We start from the raw sequence: 22,316 nt of genomic DNA, 5'->3' as shown, positions 1-22,316 counted from the left end.
TCCCAGGGATCCAGGGGTGGTTCAACATACACAAATCTATAAATGTAATACAGCACATTAACAGAAGCAAAGACAAAAACCACTTGATCATCTCAACAGATGCAGAAAAAGCCTTCGACAAGATCCAACACCACTTCATGATAAAAGCTCTAAAAAAACTAGGAATAGAGGAAAGTACCTCAACATTGTAAAGGCGATATATGACAAACCTACAGCCCACATCATACTTAACGGTGAAAAAGTGAAACCATTACCCATAAAATCATGAATGAGATGAAGGTGCCCACTATCCCCACTCCTATTCAACATAGTACTGGAATTTCTAGCCAGAGCAATTAGGCAAGAAGAAGGAATAAAAGGAATACAAATAGGTAAAGAAACTCTCAAAATATCCTTATTTGCAGATGATATGATCCTATACATTAAAGACCCAAAAAACTACCTCAAAACTCCTAGATACCATAACAACTACAACAAGGTGGCAGGATACAAAATCAACCTACAAAAATCATTAGCTTTTCTATACACCAACAACGAACAAACTGAGAAGGAATATATGGAAACAATTCCATTCACAATAACCTCAAAAAAAATCAAATACCTGGGAGTAAATTTAACAAAGAATGTGAATGACTTCTACAAGGAGAATTACAAACTCATAAAGAAAGAGATGGAGGAAGACTACAGAAGATGGAAAGATCTCCCATGCTCATGAATCAGTAGAATCAACATAGTAAAAATGGCTATACTACCAAAAGCAATCTACATGTTTAATGTGATTCCCATCAAAATCCCAATGACTTTCATCACATAGATGAAGTTCATTTGGAAACACAAGAAACAGGTTGGTGCGGGAATGTGGGAAAAAGGAACCCTAATCCACTGCTGGTGGGAATGCAAGCTGGTGCAACCACTCTGGAAAAAAAATGTGGTGACTTCTTAAAAAATCTAAACGTAGGCCTGCCATATGATCCAGCAATCCCACTCTTGGGGATATACCCAAAGGAATGCAATACAGGTTACTCCAGAGGCGCCTGCACACCCATGTTTATTGCAGCACTATTCACAATTGCCAAGTTATGGAAACAACCAAGATGCCCCACTACTGACGAATGGATCAAGAAAATGTGGTATTTATACACAATGGAATTTTACTCAGCCATGAAGGAAAATGAAATCTTATCATTTGCAAGTAAATGGATGGAAATGGAGAACATTGTTCTGAGTGAGGTCAGCCAGGCTCAGAAGACTAAAAATTGTATGTTCTCCCTCATATGTGGACATTAGATGTAGGACAAATGCAGCAATGTGTTTGGACTGGGATCACATGACAAGGGGAGAGCACATACAGGAGATATGGGAATAGGTAGAAACCCCAAAACATGAAAGCGTTTGATGTCCCCACTCCAGAGGAACTAATACAGAAACCTTAAAGCAACAGAGGTTATCATGAGAAGGGGATTAGTAACCAGTGTAAAGATCAGTTAGAGATGAATCAACATGGGTTATAACACATGGGTACAATGTGTTAGGAATCTTTCTGTATAACCATCCTTAACTCAACTAACAAACACACTTTGTCTTCCTTATTATGTTTGTCTCTTTTCTTCAACAAAATTAGTGATAAGGGCAGAACAGCACCAGCCTGGAACTGAGGCGGGGAGGGGGATGAGGTTGAGGGAGTAGGGCAGGGTGGAAAAATGACCCAAACAATGTATGCATGTGAAGAAATTAATAAAATAAAAAGAGTATTTAAAAAAGTTTATAGCATACCAATAAAAGATATTAGAGGTAGAATTTATGTAACATGAATATATGGATAGTCTTTTGTTTCAAAAAGTGTAAAATTTGGATAGACACATAAGTGCCCATTATTTTCTTGAATTAGATTTTAAATTTATGAATTTCCTTTACCATTTCTCATCCTGCTTACCATATAGCAACGCCATAGGTTTATACCTAAATGTGCATGCATAATGACAAAATGGCAAAGTCTCTAATTAGTGCTGGATCTTTCAAGTGACTATGTGTGAGTTATTGAAAGGGAGGTATAATTGAATATATAATTTAAGCACATGGAAAGGTTTAATAATTTCTGATCAGTGGTACACTTCAGGCTTGAGAATAATAAAAGAAGCAGCATTATCCAAAGTAATCAGACTCTCTTATGATAGGTAAACATTGGATGACAGATGATTTATCTAACTATTTGGAACTTTTCCACAATGGCTAGAACATAAATAAGATGCAGAAGAGCAGCAAAGCTGGGAAAATCACAGGAAATTTAGGAATTGTGAAGGGGTTATGCTCACCCCCCATCAGTGTAGCAGCTGCAATGTATGTGGTGCAGTTAACCTTGGACAAATAACACCACTGTTGTGTAGATCCTAACACAGAATATTTCCCTATCTTCCCAAGTACACCTTCAAAAGCCATTTAACAGAATCAGTGCTCTATTCTAATTTCTTCAATAGCCTACAGCAATGAATCTTGCTATTTTTTAAAACTCAATTACTTTGTAAATTGTTGAGAAGTGCCCTAAAGAAAGCCAACTTCCATTTGAAATCACAACTATTAAAGAAAGTCCATTTTCTTTCTCCTCCCTGCTATTTTTATTAAAAATGCACAGTTTATCTTTTGAACACATAATCTCTAATTTGTCTTTCTTTTATTATATTTATGCTGATAAAAAGATTATAAAGATTAATATCAGGTAATAACAGTATTTTCACTAATGTATAGCAGTTTCGTATGTTGCAGGCTTAAAGATAAAGCATTAAGGTGAAGAACTTTAAAAACATTTAACCTGAAAAAAGAAGAGGGCAATGCTTTTACTATAAAATGTTCACCAAGCTAAGTGTGTTTTAGTTATATGATGAACCAGGGTTAAAAATAATTCCACTCTAGAGAAAATTAGTTTTCCTGTGAGGCAAAGAGCAACCCCTGCTGGTAGCTGGCATGTAATTTAGGCAAGGGAAATTTTAATGAGAAAAGATAAGATAATAAAACAAATGATTCTGGTGAGTTCTGTCTTTTTAAACAGCAACAGTCTCTCCTTTGACTCCCTTGGAATACGTTATCTGCCATGTTTGCCACAAATTACTTAAAATTTATCATGTATTTAAATCTCAAAATTTTCCCACTTAAATTATTTTTAAAAATGCTCAAATAACCACCAACTTGATAGATTCTGCCAAAATCAACCTTCAACAAAATTCATCAGTTAATAGAGAAGTACTTATGAAGAATTATTGTGGTGATGTATTTATAGTTTAAACTGAAACTATAACTTTATTGAATTTACTTGTTATTAGGTTATTACTCTTTGAATGTTAAGAATAATAAAACATATGAGATTCAAGTTATAGCTCTACAGTGGACATAAAATTTATTCAAAATATTTTAAAGTCTTACCCCTTCTTTCTTTCATCCTTTTTTAGAAATCATAGGAAAATAGTAACAAAAGGAATCAAAATAAAATGAAATAACTCTGAGCTTTCTACTTTACCTCTCTTCCCTTGATGTGTCCTCTCAAATGCATTGCACCCAATTCCATCACAATATTTCTCTGTCTATTTAAGTAACTGGCAATAAATTTAATTAACATTTGAAATGACTTATGGATACCTATATGCTACATCTATCTTTTAAAATACAAAAAAATGGTTTGCATAATTATTTTGAATTAACATCTAAATTATAATCACTATGTGTTCAGTTTGGCACTATTTTAAATTCCTCATCTGGCAAAATTTAATTTTCTAATTATTCTTGTCATTGTATTTGAAGTATTTTGCAAATTATGTTCTTTGGATTAGATGCTACTTAAAGTAAATAAACAAATAGTCCCAAAAGCCTTACATTTAAGAAAAAATAATTTGTTCTATATACCTTACTTTCTTAAAACTTCAGAATCCAAATTAGCATATTAAACTCTCTGGTACATTCTTTAGTAGATAAATGTTTTATTTCCTCTAATCCAGTTTTACTTAAATTTTGTGGTGACATGAAACCTCATTTTCAGTGAAGCTGTCAAGTTATTCTGGAATTTATCTCTTTGGGGGACACATTTGGTGTAATATAATTTTAATTCTTTAAGGATGAACACTAAACGTATTTTAATTCTAAGATTTACCCAACAATTCCTCCTCCTAATGAGCTTCAGAACACTTGAACTTGATCTAGGGAAACAATGACTGTCTTGGCCATGTCCCCCCAGGCTGTACCTTCAGACCCTGACCTCGACTCATCTTTTATCAAGTGACCATCAATAGTCCTCAGCTTCAATATCCCATTTTTTTGCTTCACCATTATCTACAGGATGAAGTGCAATTATCTTTCCATGACACATAGTTTGGCTTATGCCCTACAGTTAACACTTGTATACCCAATTACATGTGTGTGTGAATATGTGTATGATACAAAATGTTCTACAATCTCCATGCATTTGTTATGTTGGTCTTTCTGCCTGGATCGTCCACTTTCTACTTCATTTTCAATACATTCTACTGCAATAAGAACTTAGAATGGTGTATGCATCTTATCCAGTAGAACATGGGCCATGAGCAAAACAGCCCTGTGATATCTTTTATTTATTCACTTCTGTTCTATCCAACTTAGGTTTAAAAGAAATTGACTTCCTAACACATAGTAAGATTTAGACTGAAGTTTAAAACTACTTTTCTTGGTCTCAAAAGAAAAAATACAAGTGACCAGCAAACATAAAAAAAACAGCTTAATATTATTAGCAAGTCAAAAGTTCAATGAGATATCATCTCACCTCAGAATGGATATTATCAAAAGCAAACTAATAAGAACAAATACTGGTGAGGACATGGAGAAAAGAGGAACTCTTGTACACTCTTGATGGGAAGGTAAATTAATATGATTATGGATTATGAAAAACAATACAGAAGTTCCTCAAAAATAAAAATAGATCCTCCCCACCTCTCTGGGAGGTGGAGATAGGAGGATTGAGATTGGAAACCAGCCCAGGAAAAGAGTTACTGAGATCTTATTCAAAAGAATAAGAGGGGTATAGTGGTGCACATACATAATCCCAGCTACTTGAGAGGTATATGTAGAAGGGTTGCAGTCCAAGGCCAGCCTATGCAAAAAGCATGAGACATTATCTGAAAAATAACTAAAAGAAAATAGGGGTAAAGTTGTGATTCAATGACTCCAGTGGTAGAGCGCTTGTCTAACAAGCATGAGCCCTGAGTTTAAAAGCCCAGTATTAGAAAGAAAGAAAGAGAGGAAGGAAGGAAGGAAATAGGGCTAAGAACAGATTTACCATGTGATTCAGCCATTTCATTTCTTGGTATAAATCCAAAGGAAATAAAATCAGTATGTCATAACTGGAGACATGCTTAAAAGGTAGAGCACTTGCCTTGCAAGTATAAATTCCTGAAGCTAAACCCCAGAACTGCCAAAAAAGAAAATCAGTATGTTGAAGAAATATCAGCACTCCCATATTCACTGCAACATGATTGGCAATAGCTAAGATATAGAATCAACTTTTTTGATCATTAGTGAATGAATGGATAAAGAAAATATGGTATACACACATGACAGAATATTACTTGGCCATAATGAAAAATAAAATTATGTCATTTGCAGGAGAATGGATGGAACTGGAAGGCATCATGTGAAGTGAAATAAGCCACACAAAATGTCAAGTAATGCATAATCTCCCTCACACTGAAAGTTTAAACAAAAGGTAGACTTGAATGTAGAATAATGTTTACTAGATGTTTGGAAAGGTGTGGAGGAGAGGGGTGTGAGAAGAGAGAGGCTGGATTTTATCAGTGCACCCTATATGCATGTATTGAACTATCACACTGAACTCCTTTAGCATGTGCAACTACAGCATGTTAATAACAAAAATTATTCATCTTGAGTGTCATCTATTTAAACTGTGAATTAGGCTGACCAAAAGCCATGACTGCATTGTTGCATTATGAAATAGAAAAAGCACTTCTTTTTTAAATAAAATGTATTATTTGAACAATTGCATGATTATTATTGAATATTTTGATAATAAATATAATCATACATAATCTAAACCTTGAAATACAATTCCTATCAACATAGTTTGCATCATTTCAATTTTGAACATCTCATTATATAGGCATAAATTCACAAAAATACATCACAGTATAAATATATTTTGTATTCTACTTTTTATTTAACAGTACAGTACAATATATACCTCAACAAGTACTGTACTACCTAATGATGTTTTCATGGAGCATAAATATTATGTTGTAAGAAAAATAAGTCAAAATATAGTAAACCATTACCCAATAGTTTACTTTTCAATATTACACGATGGGATGATCAAGATAAGTTTTATATTTATACATCTCTCATTATCTCTTTTAGCAAATTCCTAAAATTAGAATTGCTAGGTAAAGAATAGGCAAGTTTAAGACAATTGTAATATATATTTTTAAATTGTCCTCTGAAAAGTCCTATTTTTTTAATTTAGCATCATGACTACCTGTGCCCTTATTAACACTGGGTGATGTACCTAAAAATAAAACACCAATTAGATAAGTGAAAAAAATAGCTTGCTTAAATTTAATTGTTGATTACCAGAACGATTGTTTCTATACTGATTGTATCAATACATATACAGAGCTGTTCTTAATTTTAATGTTTTATTCATTTTTGATTGAGCCTTAAAATCTTTTACATATACCAAGCACAATATATGTAGTAAAATATGCATATACATTATTTTCAAGGTTTTATATGCTTTTAAAATTTTTAATTGCTACATCTATATGTATGTAATTATGAAGTAATTTGACAAATGTATGCAATGCGTAATTATTAAATCTGAATAATTAACATTTCCGTTTTCTCAAAGGTTTATCATTTCCATGTGTTCAAAATTTTGACACTCTTGCAGTTAGTTTGATACATATAATAAATCATTATAGACATGGAGAGCAGGCAGCTCTTTGATAAAATGACCTCATCTTTGGATATACAGTCAGCAATGGGATTCCTGCATCACTGGTAGTTCTATTTTCAGTTTTTTGAGGAACATCCATATTGATTTCCATGGTTGAAGTAATTTCCATTCCTACCAATAGTGAGAGAGTTTTGCTTTTCCACATCCTCATCAGCATTTGTTAGTTTTCACCATTTTGATAATAGCCATTATTACTCTGGTGAGATGAAGTTTCACTATGGTTTTGATTCGTGTTTTCCTGATAATTAGTAATGTCTGGCATTTTTTCACATACTTGGCAATTTTCTTATAGTAACAAAATATTAAATAGTCTGATTTAAATATGGGCAAATTATGTGAATCAATGGTTTAAAAAATGGCACAAATATATATAATTTGTTTTAAAAATATTTTTAATATGCTTTTATGCATAAGGAAGACATGATTCTTTGTGATTTTATCTTTATTTTTACAATTAGAAATAATTTTTTCAATATCATATGATATTAATCATGACTTACATTATTTTTGGTTTCTTAGCTTTTACACAAATAATAACTTAATATACATCACTTAACCAAAGGGCTGAGTGTCCTCCTCTTTAAAGATAGGATTTTTTATTAATTCACCAACAACAGTTTATGGTAAAAAATGGTGCCATGCTGATGGAGAAAGGACAGCCTCTTCAACAAATGTTGTTGGGAAAAGTGGTTATCCATCTGCAAAAAACTGAAACTAGATCCATGTTTATCAGCCTGTACTAGTATCATCTCAAAAAGGATCATCCTTAACATCAGACGCAAAACTCTAAAGTTGGTACAGAAAGAGCAGGAAACACTCTGGAAGTAATAGATATATGCAAGGACTTCCTCAATAGAACCCTAGTAGCTCAGCAACTAAGAGAAAGAATGGACAAATGGGACTTCATAAGATTAAAAAACTTCTGCACAATAAAAGAAATGGTCTCTAAACTGAATAGACCACCCACAGAGTGGGAGAAAATATTTGCCTGCTATACATCAGACAAAGGACTGATAACCAGAATATATAGGGAACTCAAAAAACTAAACTCTCCCAAAATCAATGAACCAATAAAGAAATGGGCAACCGAACTAAACAGAACTTTCTCAAAAGAAGAAATTCAAATGGCCAAAAAAGCACATGAAAAAATGCTCTCCATCTCTAGCCATAAAGGAAATGTAAATCAAAATCACACTAAGAGTCCACCTTACCCCTGTTAGAATAGCCATCATTAAAAAGACCACTAACAACAGGTATTGGTGAGGATGTGAGGAAAAAGTAACCCTCGTACACTGCTGGTGGAAAAAAAAATGCAAAGTAGTGCAACCACTCTGGAAAAAAATATGGAGGCTTCTTAAAAATCTAAACATAGATCTGCCACATGACCCAGCAATTCCACTCCTGGGGATATAGCCAAAGGAATGTGACAAAGGTTACTCCAGAGGCATTTGTACACCCATGTTTATTACATGGCTATTCACAATAGCCAAGTTATGGAAACACCCAAGATGCCCCACTACTAATGAATGGTATTTATACACAATGGAATTTTACTTAGCCAAGAAGAAGAATGAAATCTTACCATTTGCAAATCAGTGATGAAACTGGAGAACATTGTTCTGGGTGAGGTCAGCCAGGCTCAGATCAAAAATCGTTTGTTCTCCCTCATATGTGGACTTTAGATCTAGGTCAAATACAGCAATGTGGTTGTACTTGGGTCACATGATAAGGAGAAAGCATACATGGGAGGTATGGGGATAGGTAAAAAACCCAAAACATGATAGTATTTGATGTCCTCACTGCAGAGGAACTAATACAGAAACTTTAAAGCAACAGAAGTCAATATAAGAAGGGGATCAGGAACTAGAGAAAAGGTCAGTTAGAGATGAATTAACTTGGGATGTAGCACATTTATACATGGAAACAATGCTAAGAATCTCTCTGTACAGCTATCCTTATTTCAACTACCAAAAATGACTTGTCTTTTTTATTACTGCTTATACTTTCTCTTCAACAAAATTAGAGATAAGGGCAGAACAGATTCTGCCTGGAAGAGAGGAGAAGTAGGGCGAAGAGACAGGGGATGGGGGGTAAGGGGGAGAAATGGCCCAAACAATGTATGCACATATTGATAAATGAATAAATAAAATGGTGCCATGTTAAATATCCTTGGACTGAAAGGTGTATCCAGGTTTCAGGAGAAAAGGGATAAGTAAGAGTCAATATCTGTTTGGTCTTACTACTTACTAGCCTGTGTAGATGAACTTAGATTATCTTCAGATGACCATTAACTCCTGTTTTTGTGTGGAATGGATTTCAGAAGCAAACTCTTACAGCCATAGTATGTTTTCATTCTTCCTCCCAAAATATTAAATTAAATTAACACAGGTTAAAATTAAACTCACAAATTAATTTCAGAGGAAGAATAAATGCTTAATTCATTCAAACCTAATATAAAGGTATTTGAGCATTATTATAATTGTTTGAGTTCAACTATCATATTTTTAAATGCATATGTACAAGTTCTTTTTACAGTATACTGAAAAGCACCAAATTTCATTTTCTATAATATTTAAAATTTTCTAGGCTGTAGTCCTGTTTTAATAAAGCTCATTGGTGAAATTATGACAGATATCAATTACAAAGAACAGTATTCAAGTAAATAGAATCTGCGATGTTTTTTATTTAAAATTCTCAACTGTATTTTAATTTTTGTATGTAATCAACCACCATTCAAATACAGTTTCATTCACCTATTTATGAGAAGATATAAAAGTACATTTTTGTAAATCATATTTATACAAATTCCCTTCTCTTTTTCCTTCATCAAACCTGGGTCTAAATACATTAAAATTAAAAACATGATTTAGGAATTCTATGAAAGATAAATATAGGCTTCCTTAAAATTTCTTTACACATTCTCAAATAATGCCATTATTAAGAAAAATAAATTGCTATAACTTTCTTCAGAATCACTAATGGCTGCAATATGAAATAATTATGGAGTTCTGCAAAATATCTTGTTCAAATAAACTAAATTGGTGTTGTTTTGATATATATTCCTAGATAGAAAAATGCAGGTGTTTTGGTAGGACCTGACATGTAACTGAGGATGTGTACAGAATTACTCAGAGATGGTGAATAAGGAAATGGAAAGAAGACTCAAAGAAAATGTAATAACTGTCCTCAGACACATTATAGAACTACCATAGGAATATAAAGTGATACATTGACTTAGTTGGTTCAGCACAGAGAAAATTACAATTTAAAACAGAGATCAGTAAGTTTCCATATGGAAATGGGGCCACTTTTTTATATTACTATTGCCAAATTATTTTAACAGCTGAGTAGAAAAGACACAGACACATAGTACTCTCATCTTCACCCTAGGAAGGAAAACTCTTAGCATGATCCCAAATCATAAAATTTGAAGATTATTAGAATAAAACTTAATCCCTGAATGTTATTACAATGTGCCTTCTATAACTCAGCTATAATAATGGAATGGATATATTTCTGAAAAGCATACAAACTGTTAAAATCAAAGAATCTGAAACAGCATTAGTGCAAACCAAGGAAGACACGGAGTTGACAAAATAGATATAATAAACTCTGATTTTCAGTGACTAGTTTTATATTTTATTGCATCTCTTCAGGATCAAACATCACTGCATTGATAGAGATAAGTCAGTAGACAAAAAAGCACATTATAATAGTAAATATCTATTTCCCCTCAAAATGTAACCTTACTTTAACTTTTTAGAGCTCAAATAAGATTAATAGCCAAAAGATTAATATTCAAAAATATTTACGGAAAGAAATCTTTTCAAAGTCATGTGTACTTTTGATTTCTAATGTAATTTGAAAGGCAAGGGACTATTTTACAGAATATTCATAGAATTAGAAAAGGTCATTGATCAGAATCCTTTGTCTTCTGGCAGGAAATGCTAAAAGTAAGTATACAATAAATCATGTATAAAGTTGGATGCTTTCAGGGGGAAAGAAGTACTGTTTGATTAGATTAGATGGAACATATATACTTTGTTCATAGAAAAAATTAATTCAGGCTAAAAAATTACACCACTCTGAGAAAAAAAAATGTGGGATAGTTATTTTCTTTTTAAATAGATATTCCCACTTGAGTTTTAATTGCATTTTAAAAACATTAAAACTCAACTGTTATATACAGATTTACAGAAATTAATTTGTTTATTAATTCAAACTATTATGAGTTTCTGCTACATTTCAAGCAATGTGGATACTAGATTTCCATAGCATAAGAGAAAAAATTGGAGAATGAAAGTCACAGAAATGAAAAATGTTTCTTTGAACATATACCCATAATTCTTTTGTTTACCATATTATAGTTTTTGTCTCAAGTTTTCTTCTCACATGATTCACAAAATAAAGTAGAAATAAAGTTTATTTTGTCAAATGGTAACTTTTTAAAATATATAACTGAGATGTTAGCAGCAAATTTTATGTGACACTCTGGGTTGACCTAATCCATTCTTCCATCTCTCAATAACAATACTTAACTTTGATTCCATTAAATGTTTCTACCATTATTCTCTCTAGGACTCCATTACCTTAAGAAACCATTATGTTTTAGGTTGTGCTTACTGGGGCTCAAATCTTTACTTTTGCTAAACCAATTAGAAAAATCTTTAGCCCCTGCCATAGCCAGTATTTGAAAGACTGGCACTTACATATATCCAATCAGAATAAAGTCTGGGAACAGTGTTCCAACATTAAGGAGAATAAGGTTTTGGCCTTGAATCTTACTTAGAGATATGTTTCCCCAGTTCCTGCTGGGAGCCATATTGTGATGTCAAAGACTGCCTGTGTAAAACCAATTCCCCAATAGGAAGATTTTTCTAAAAGACTGTGCTAATTTAAAGTATATAGAAATTTGGGATGATTCACCATAATATTGTGGACCATAGAGATGATTTATTTAATTAGCATGTATTCCCAGAATTCCATCACAGGGTTAAATTCAGGAGTTAAGATAATTTCATTATGTAGTGAGTGAAGACTGTTGATGTACATGTGTGTGGGCATGTATGTGTTCCAAAACAAATCCTTTTGTGTTTCAAAAGAAACTAACAGTGTTGAGGTTAGGCTCCTATTTGAACACAAAACAAACAGAATAATGAAAAAAAAAATCTGGACTGATACTCTTAAAAAAATCCTAACCAGTTTCCAAAGGTTTATGAGAAAAGAATTATAGTTAGCCACACCAGCATCTACATTTCCCATTATTAAAACCTTCGGGGTTGCTTATGTGAAACATGGTCTTACCTCCTCTGGAGCTATGTGGGATATGAAAAAGGCCCTAACTGGGCATGTTTATTCACATCTTCCTCACTTTTGTTATTTTTTTTCATTGTGTGAACGCTTGCACATTTTCTTGCCCTGTTTTCCTAAGTGGAGTAATTTTTTTAATGACTGTTTTCACAGGTGAAACAACTTTCATTTCAATAGCATTTGCTTGCCAAAATCATAAGAATGTAGCTTTAGTCAGACTGAGATCTAGTCATCAGCCAGTACTTCATTGTTTAGAAATATTAAAAAATTAAATATCTTGGGAGTTTCTCAGAGTACCTTCTTTAGGTAAAATACTTTTACCTAAAGAAAAGTATTAAAAAAGAACTTTTTAATCTTTGTGCATAACATCTTTATTAATAAATTTTGACATGAATAGTTTGATTATTGTCAGGCAATCTGCAAAGATGTGTCTATATTATTAGCCTAGACTAGACTAGAAATGCCTTCAATGACTAGATTGAAGGCATTTCAGTCTCTGCAGGTGATGAAATTATTTACTCAATTATTATCTGGTGACTTATTTGAGAATAAAATAATAACATTGTACTATGTAAATTATATATGGTGATATCAAATCCTGATACTCATGTACCACCAACAGATAACTGTACCTCTCTCGTGTTGGCTTTACATATATAAGCCATAAAAAGGAGGCTGTTCACATGTCAGTGACCAGAAGTATGAAACTAGGACATTCAGGAAAAGAATGTCAGAAATCTGAAGCCATTCTAACAGAGAATTCTTAAATTCCTAACCTTTTGTTGCAGAAACCACCTTCTATTACAAAGTTATGCTATTTAATCTGGAATTAAAGAAAAGTTTACACTCTTACAAATAAGTAAAAATAAGATTCCAGCTCTGATTCAATATTAGTCACATTTACCAGCAAGGGAATCCTTACTGATATTCAAAGACTTTAGGGTTTATCTAGCTATTTTAATAAAGATTAAGCACATAAATATTTAAAATATGGACATGTAAAATTTAAATGTTTGAAAGTTCCAGTAGCTGCTTTTCACTGATTATTACTTACCCAATCATCAAGTTGGGCATATCTAACTTATTTTACCTTTTCTGTAAAACTTTCAAAATTGAAAATTTCTCCCCAGGTTTGAGCTAAACACAGCTGGAACATTAGATAAACAAGGTATTCCTGGTGGAGACCAAAGTATATTTCACATGTTTCCTTAAATGTCTTAGGCTATAAACTTAGTCTTCACCAAAGTAATAAGATTAGAAATGTCCTACAGGGAAGAACGGGATAAGTAGAACCAGCTAGAAGGAATTATAATAAATACCAGAGCATTTAAAAAATATTATCAGAAAGAAGCCATTGGTGTTACAATACTGTCTGCTTGTTCAAAGTGTTATACTTCCTTAGAGTGACCAGGAAAAGAAAAGCCAAGTATATTTACGAAAAAAATAAAGATTCTATAAATACACAAACAATAATCCTCTTTGTTCCTGTATGTACTTAATTGCCTTTCACAAGTTAGAATTACTAAGGTAAAACATAAAATTTTAAAGAAATATTTTTAAAGTCTTGTACTCTCGTGATTTATATTAAACTTTATGTTAGCAATAACTTTGTCTTTCTAGAAAGCAGTATATTTTAGTTTTTCTAAAAGCCTTGGTAATTTAGTTCTCAAAGATTTTCCTATAAAAAGGAACCTAGATATATGGGTAAGACACAAAATGTCACTGTCATAGCAATTAACATCCATTAGTCATGACAGTCAAAGCTTTTTATAAAAGTAAATATGCTTCATTCTTCCAGGTCAGAAAATAAACCAACTAAAAATGAAATCTGGGTAAAGGAATCCTAGGCATTAGTCAAGCTGTTAAAATAAAGGTCAAAGTGAACATTTCCTCAATTTATGTTCAGATCTCTGGGGTGTGAATTACTACTTTCTAAGAATGAACCTCTGGTATCCATCTCACATAGAATAAGTAGGTCAGAAGACTGTGCAAGTTAACATAGCAGACATGCTTTACAGATTTCTTCCAGATTTGTTATAGAAAATGAAACAATTTAACTTTGTTCCAAAATTCCTACACTCACAACAATACTGAGTTATCATTTGAGGTTTTTACAGGACAGTTTCTCTTTTTTATGTTATTGAACTTGTACAAATGCACCCTCTTTTGTGTCTTTTACTATTCAAATCAATAAAGCCATATAAAACTCTAAGCAAATTGACTTCAAGTCAGAGACCATATTGATTTAATGATAAAGTTGTTCCTCAACAATGATTTTCCTTTATTCCATTGCTATTACTTCCAATGTGGCATTATATATAAACAGAAAGATCTACAAAATTGTCCTTTTTCCTTAATGTTGAAATGAAAACTGAAATGTTATTTTTCTTATGTGCTTTATATAATTATTTATATATATGTATATATATTTAACTAGCAAAAATAGTTTTATAAAAGTCCCTGAAATTGAAATTTTATTTAGTGTTCAACACAGCATATTATTCTACATCAATTAATTTAGGATTAAGAGAATGTTTTATTTAAGGTGTTATTCCAAAATTTATGTCAGAGCTTGACAGGGACTTTGTAGATTCTGACCATTTTTGATGGAGGAATCTGGAAGTCATGTAAGTTAAACTCTACTTTGATTACTTCCTCAGTCCAACCTCTTTTTCCAAGTGATGAACTTGCTACCCACTAGAGTAAGAAAACACATCAACCAAGCTAAACTTTCAGTACATCACTACCTACAATTCCCCTCTGTTCTACCATAATGCAGTAGTATTTTGTGAAAAGTCAACCTCAACAATTAAGGTCTGTGTCGACACTGCAAATCTGTGAAGGAATTCTGTCATTTCACATATCCTTCCATTTTTGTACCAATTTTTCCACTCTACTAAATTTTACCCAACCACCACTTACAAACATGGAGTAGTATCATTTTTATAAAGAGAAAACAATCAAAGAAAAAAGTGACAAAAACATTTCATATCAGTCACTTCAAACTTTGATCTATTTATTTTTCTTTCTTTCACAAAATTGGTTTCTAGAGTTCTGCACATTTCTTCACTTCTTGGTCCCTCAGTCATACCATTCTATTCATTCCTAGTGCTCCAGTTCAAATGGCGAATGATGCAAATGACGTCTACCTTATTGCATTTGAAGATCTATTTTCTCTCTTCATTGAGCTTAATGATTCTCACTGGGGGCAGTTTTATATCCCTACTCCATGGGACAATTTGGTATGTTAGGGCTGTCACAAATTGGGTTGGCATCTGACCTCACATTTTGCTTGACATCACAACAACAACAAAAAAGGAATTACCAGAGAAGAAAGAAAGAAATCTATGAATAATGGAAAGGTCAATATAATAAATCTTGTTCTAGAGGATAGAAAATAATATAAATCTCCATCGTACAAAATAAAACACATATGACTTATACCTAAATTATTGTAATACTTAAATTATTCCTTTATAAATTTCACCTAGAAATACTGAATTCACTATAATTTCAAAGACAAAGAAGTTAATATATTAGTTTTAATCCACAAAATATGGTTACACTCACTGTATGTAAAACATGGAAGTTTTATGCCAAATTTTTAAACCTGTATTAAGCCCCATTCTTTGCCACTTTTAACAACTATTCAAAACCTACTCCTTAGATAGGGTTCATATATGCACATGCTCAGGAATGCACATAAAAACAGGATGGAGTATGCTGTAACAATGAAATATTACCATTCCTTTCTGCCTCACATATTTTAAATTACCATTTATTGTCGACAATATAGAAAGGTACTTTGCTTAAGCGGCAAGTTTTAAATTACTACTGAGAACAGTAGTAAGTAGAAATGATTTTACCTTACACATTACCCAAAATTTTCATGGACTCAGTACACAAATTATATCCATTAGTTCAAAAATGAAATAGATTACGTCATATCTTTAGCAAATGAGGATACATGAGTACGTATCCTCCAAATGAGTTTTCAAAGTACAGTTTATGTTAAAAGATGGCAAAACTTTTTAAATCAACATTTCCGCTTATGAGCTTTCACTACATATTTTCTCCCAGTAATTTTCAAATTCTTGCTCCCCATATTCATTAAAGCAAAGGTTCCAAATGAAATATTTATTGATGAAGAAGGAGATTGCTATCATAATTTGACTGATATTCAGTGCCTTAGCTATGTGAGCTATCCTGAAAGTTGGGTGAATTAAGCATTGTCATGTTGAAAATTCCATCAAACCTCAAACACTGGGACAACAAATATTAAATATAATCCACCTAGCATTCAATGTCTACTTAAATATTTGCAGAGAATTTTTATCTGCAATGTTGCTTACATTTTACAGTTTTGACTGCTTGAGATTCATCTAATTTATTGAAAAAAAAGAATGTAGTAGATGAATTAAATTCAGAGCTTATTTTAAGCCTCATTCTTACACTTGCACAGTCTTTGGTGGTTGACCTTAGTTAATGTGACTCTTTATGAAGCAATGTCATGGTGTCTTTTCTGGACAGACAATTGCTGGTCCTGACTACTTAGCCATCTTAGTTACTGAAAAGTTGGGAAGTAGAGAAAAGGGATAAAATGGCACAACTTTGCATTAGTTGTTTAGGCTGACAAAGGATCATGTCCTCCTAAGGGAAGTACCCAGCTGGATGTTATAAACTAGATTCAATCCTGTAGTGAAAGAAAAATAATGACAATAAAAACAATGACGACAACAACAAATGCAGTTTTCCCAAAGGATCAGTGTTCCAAAAGAACAATCACCAAATTTATGAATTGTGGGTTGACACCTTTAAAAGTTGTGGTGGTGACATATGTAAGACATTTCACCAAAATTTTTTAACAATTTTACTAATATGGGGACCTACACTACCAGTTTGCCTGTAGGATCCAAGATTCCACCTATCATCTGTGGATAGTCTTCCTTCCATCCTTAAACATATTCTAATTTGGAATATAAAAAGTTATGTAGCTACCATTCTTAATAGAAATGATTTATTTTTGTTAGTAAGAAAAATAGCTTAGCTTGTTAAAAACACTAACATAAATAGCAAAAAGGTGCTAAAAACTCTAAATATGGCCATTTTGTGGACTGAATGTTTGTGTTCTCGGAAGTTCACGTGTTGAATTTCTAATCCCCATGTGAGGATTTTAGGAACTGGGACCTTTAGGAGTTAGCTAAGTGTTGGGAGCAGAGAGAGCCCTCATAAATGGGATAAATGCCCTCATAGAAGACACAAGAGAGATGTACTTTCTGGTCTACCCATCTGAAGATGCAATGGAAGATGCTCTTTCTGGTTTCCTTCATATGAGGATGGGTCAACTCTGTGCAAACCAAGAAGAAGGCCTTAACTAGACAACAGATGTACAGACAATTTGCTATCAAACATCCCACCCTCCAGAGATGTGAGAAATAAATATTACCTAAGTAAACATTTAGGACAAACAGAAATTAATGATGGACAAACAAAAATTAGTATGTATTGAAAAACAGCCCCGTGAAATAGATTTTTGTTTGTTAATATTGATCACTATCTAATGTTTCTATTATATACTTGTTACAGCATAGCTCAGAGGCTTAGAAATATTACTTAAGCAATTTGTACTCCTATTTCTTCATCTGTAAAATGGTGATTAAGATATTGTTATGAGAATAAAATGAGTTAGTTTGTATAAGTTGTTTCCAACATATCTGGCACAAGTAATGTGCTATAGAAGATTTATCTATCTATCTGTATCTTTAATAAATTGGTAAATTTGGCAAAATCATTGAATTAATCTTTCATTGCATGAGCTTTGGGAAAGTATTCTTTTGCAAATTTATTTACTAGTATTTTACCTACAATATGTAGGGTATAGGAAAATGAACTAGAACATTTGAATTTGTTCAGTTAATATAATCTCACTTTGTACACACAGGTTCGTAAGACCTTGCCAGGTTTTAATGTCTTTATTGTTCTTCCTTCTGTGCAGGCACATATCCTGGATAACCAGTACTCACAATACTTTTTTCATGTTAAAAATGGATAATTTATGTCTGATCACCACCTCCAGCCCAGCAAGTATCTCTCCTCTCCTTAAAGGATAACTCTTCTAGACATTTCCTCATAGATTATAATTTGGAAGTTAGATTCAAATTGTAATTCTAGGTCCCTAGAAAATTCCTCTCAAGTCAATTGCAGGATAATCAATATGCTTTCAAGAGAGCAATTCGGGGCCAAAAGGGAGAATATCCAACAACTTATAATATACTATGAAAAATCAGCTTTATTCATTAAACTCATCATAAAATCCACATGTGCCAGGGTATATTAGGAAAAAAAGAAAAAGATAACCATTGGCCATATGTACAGATATTAAATTTGTTTGGAAAATCATGTTGTCAGTCCATTCCCAGTCTGTCTTTTGGCCATCTTACGACTGAGGGTCATTTTAGTCCTCATCCTCACACTCAAACCATTTTATCACTTATTAATACTTTCTTCCTTCCTTCTTTCACTTCTTTCTTCCCTCTACCAACCATCAAATAGTAGGTGCTTTTTTATAAGGTCCACCATAAAAGTCAATGAAATGGATTGCTATCCTAAAGAATGTTTAAAAATCAATTACAGAAGGGCTGGTCTCTTAAGACTTGAAACACTTTCCACTTAGTTAGTCAACTCCCCTTTCTCTCCACTGCACACTCCCATTTACTTATCCTCCAACTCCTACCACCAACTGTTTTTTTTTTTTTTAAATTCATCTGTTACCCCTAATTTTAAACTTCCAATGATTCCCCTGGAGGATTCAGGAAAAAATCAACATCTTTATCACAGTATGTGAACACTTCAAACTCTGCTTTAACTTATCTTTTTAAGTTCACCTTCAGTCACATCAGATATGTTCCAGTCCTCTACAACTTGCATATTTTTTTTTGCCTTTTTCTCCCAAACTATTTCTGTTTTACTTGCAGAACTACTAGGTATACTCCAAAAATGCTTTTTTGCATTCTCTCATCAAAGATTTCTCTGATTTTCCTGGTCACAATAAACCATTCCTTCCTCCCAAGTTCCACTAGTAGAACATACTTTCATCATGATATTTAAGATAACATAGGATTTCTGGGTGATATACTCTTTTCTGATATACTGGGGCTATGAATAATACCTTGTTGCAAAGAAATATTATTTCCTTTCCTCATTTTCATTACTATATTAGCATATAGTATGTGGTCAATAATGCTTGTTAAGCAAATTAATGAATTCTACTCAAACTTCGAGCATTGACCATTTATTATATGCTCCATGATGTCTTTGCCTCATCCCATCTGCTCTCCTAAATACAGAATCCTTATGAATACATAAAACTTCACCCATTCTTCTCTACTCAAGTAGAGAAAAAACAACTCTACTCAAGTATTAGATTCCTCTAATACTTTTATGGTTACCAGAAAGCGATGTCTTGTGTAAGGTCCCTTGACTAGTCAATAATAAGGTAGACTGGATCCCAGAGATCTCCCATCTGTACTCCTGTACTTAAAAGCCCCATAGGAAGCAGGACTCAAATAGAGCAACAGAATAGCTTTTCTGACTAATAGGAAAACTCCTTTAACCTGCTCATTTAATGTCAGGCAACAAAGAGCAGTTATATACAGTATTATACAATTATATATAGCAGTAATAACATTGTATTCCTTTGAGTTACATTAAGAAGTGGCTTGAAAAATGTGTTGTGGCCCAGAATTGAGAGTTTGAAGTAGAAAGTCAGGATAAGGTTATAATAATATGCTCATCATGATTTTCAGGGGAAAAAGTGCAATAGCCTCTCAGAAATTTTTACAACCCTACAATAACAATGAAAAACAGTTTTCTGGTACCCAGGATGTTTTACTTGGCATTCATGAGTTAAGGAAATTGTCCATTAAACTAAATAGGAAGCCCAAAATGTGTGGTAAATATAAAAATAAGCAGTTAAATATTAAAATATCTAAATGTAAATTGAAATGTCATTATGATGGTTAAAATAGTCATACATTAAATTTAGTAAATCCATTAGTAGTAGATTTCTTTTGATATTTTACTGCAATTAAGAGAGACCTGAAGGACACCATAGGATATGATTTTGTTAAGCATTTGATAGAGGTCAGAAAATAGAAAAAAATTGAACCTCTGAAAGAGTGAAAGAGAGAAAAAATAGGAGTAGTTGCTGAAAGGATCAAAGGTTAATACTAATAGATAGTGAAGACAAACTTTGACACTTTTCAAAACATTATATTTTAGAGAAAAATAAGTCAAATGCCAGGTTATAGATCTCTCAAGACTACACTAATAGAGGTATTTTTAGAAATACATATGTATACAATAGGAAAAATCAGTATATTTAGATTTAATTATGAATATAATCATTGAAAGTAAGCCTTAAGATACACTAAACATTTTAGTTTCTTTGTGGTTGTTTTGCTTCAGGGTTTACTAATGTGATAGCCATAAAATAGAGATATATTAAACCTCAGCTGCCATAGATTTGCAGAATGATTTTGTTTTAATAACTACAGTAATTAAGGTGGCAAGTTATCACAAGAGGGAGAGAGTATTCCCCTATTGCATTCAGAGACAATTTCTAGAATGATTTTTATTACTGCATCTTCGAATTTTGCTTAATTTGTAAACAACTGGAAAATCTTTGCAATTGTTTTTTATTTGTGTTGAAAAAGACAACTACTCTGGTTTTAAAGTCAGGCCCATTTATAGAGCTCAATCTGTTAAATTGGAACTGAAAATGCCCTTGGATAATGAATAAGGTTATAAGCAAATCTCTGAAATGAAATGATATGACTTCAGTGGAACAGAGTTGAGACTTATGGCCAAAGTGAAAATAACCCCTGAAATACTAGAGAAGTCAACATTTACCAAAAGTAGTAAGAATCCAATCTAAGAACAAAAATAGAGATGAGAACAAAGGGAATAAGGGAAAGGAAAGAGAACAGAAAGAGAGAAGAGAAGGAAGAAGAGAAGGAGAAAGTATATAATAAAGAAAACAAGAAATATTATGGTGACTATAACACTATAAACCAAAATTACTTTTAAAACATGAAAGGAGAAATATTTTGTGCTAAATGCCTTCTGGCACATTTGTATAGGTAAATAATGGATTACTATGTAGGCATATTTTGCTATTTGTGATACCATTTCTATTTTGCATTCACAGTGTGGACTGAGATCTCAGATCACTACACTCAAGATTGTAGGGATGAACTTCTATACAAAGGTTGGCTATAAAACCAGATAACTGTTTTTCCAATAATTACTGGCCTCTGGGGGAACATAATTGAAATATATGAATTTCTGGTATCATGGTTTCCAGTGAAAACTGCCTCATGGTTCTGACAGGATGAATAAAATAGACAAACTTACAGCACAGAAAACTTCAATTTAATGATTTACTACGTTTTAGAACAAATAATTAAATAAGGCTTGGCAAGATAAAATTGGCAATCACATCCAATATTATGAGTGAAGTTTAGAAACAATTATTTAGAAAAAGAAATAGGTCAATGTTCAGGAAATTTGATACACACATTTCATAGCTTTTAATTTACCCATAAGCCAAACTCCTGCTTATGTTCTAAAACCTGAAATAACTCAATTCTTAGGAACAATAATTTTGGTGCAGTAATAGAGCATAATTACTGAGCTAGTAGAGGAAAAGAAAGGGACACAAACATGTGCTCATGCACACACACACACACACACACACACACACAGAACGAGACTAAATACAATCCTTAATAATATCATTTGCTTTGTTCTATAGCAAAGACCTATACAATGATGTTTTCTAAGATATCCTGGGTAGTAAGAACACATACCAACAATTAGGCATATTTGTTTTAGTATCTGTCTCTAGCAGTAGGCCACATGTCCTTCAGGTTTCATCTTTAGCACATTAGAGTCTAATGCATAGTAGGGCTCAATAAATGTTTTGTTGAACAAATGAAACATAAGTGAAACAGGTAGAGCTATA

At 32.6% G+C, this 22,316-nt stretch overlaps 1 protein-coding gene across 23 annotated transcripts in view; it reads right to left on the bottom strand.

Annotated features, from left to right (window-relative positions):
* Robo2 (roundabout guidance receptor 2) overlaps positions 1–22,316 on the bottom strand; it is a 1,713,446-nt gene that overhangs the window by 900,357 nt on the left and 790,773 nt on the right. The gene's annotated exons all lie outside the window — the stretch shown is intronic.

The sequence above is a fragment of the Castor canadensis genome, chromosome 5 (genome assembly GCF_047511655.1).
Source record: "Castor canadensis chromosome 5, mCasCan1.hap1v2, whole genome shotgun sequence".
Taxonomy (NCBI): domain Eukaryota; kingdom Metazoa; phylum Chordata; class Mammalia; order Rodentia; family Castoridae; genus Castor; species Castor canadensis.
This window is presented reverse-complemented; position numbering and strand designations above follow the sequence as displayed.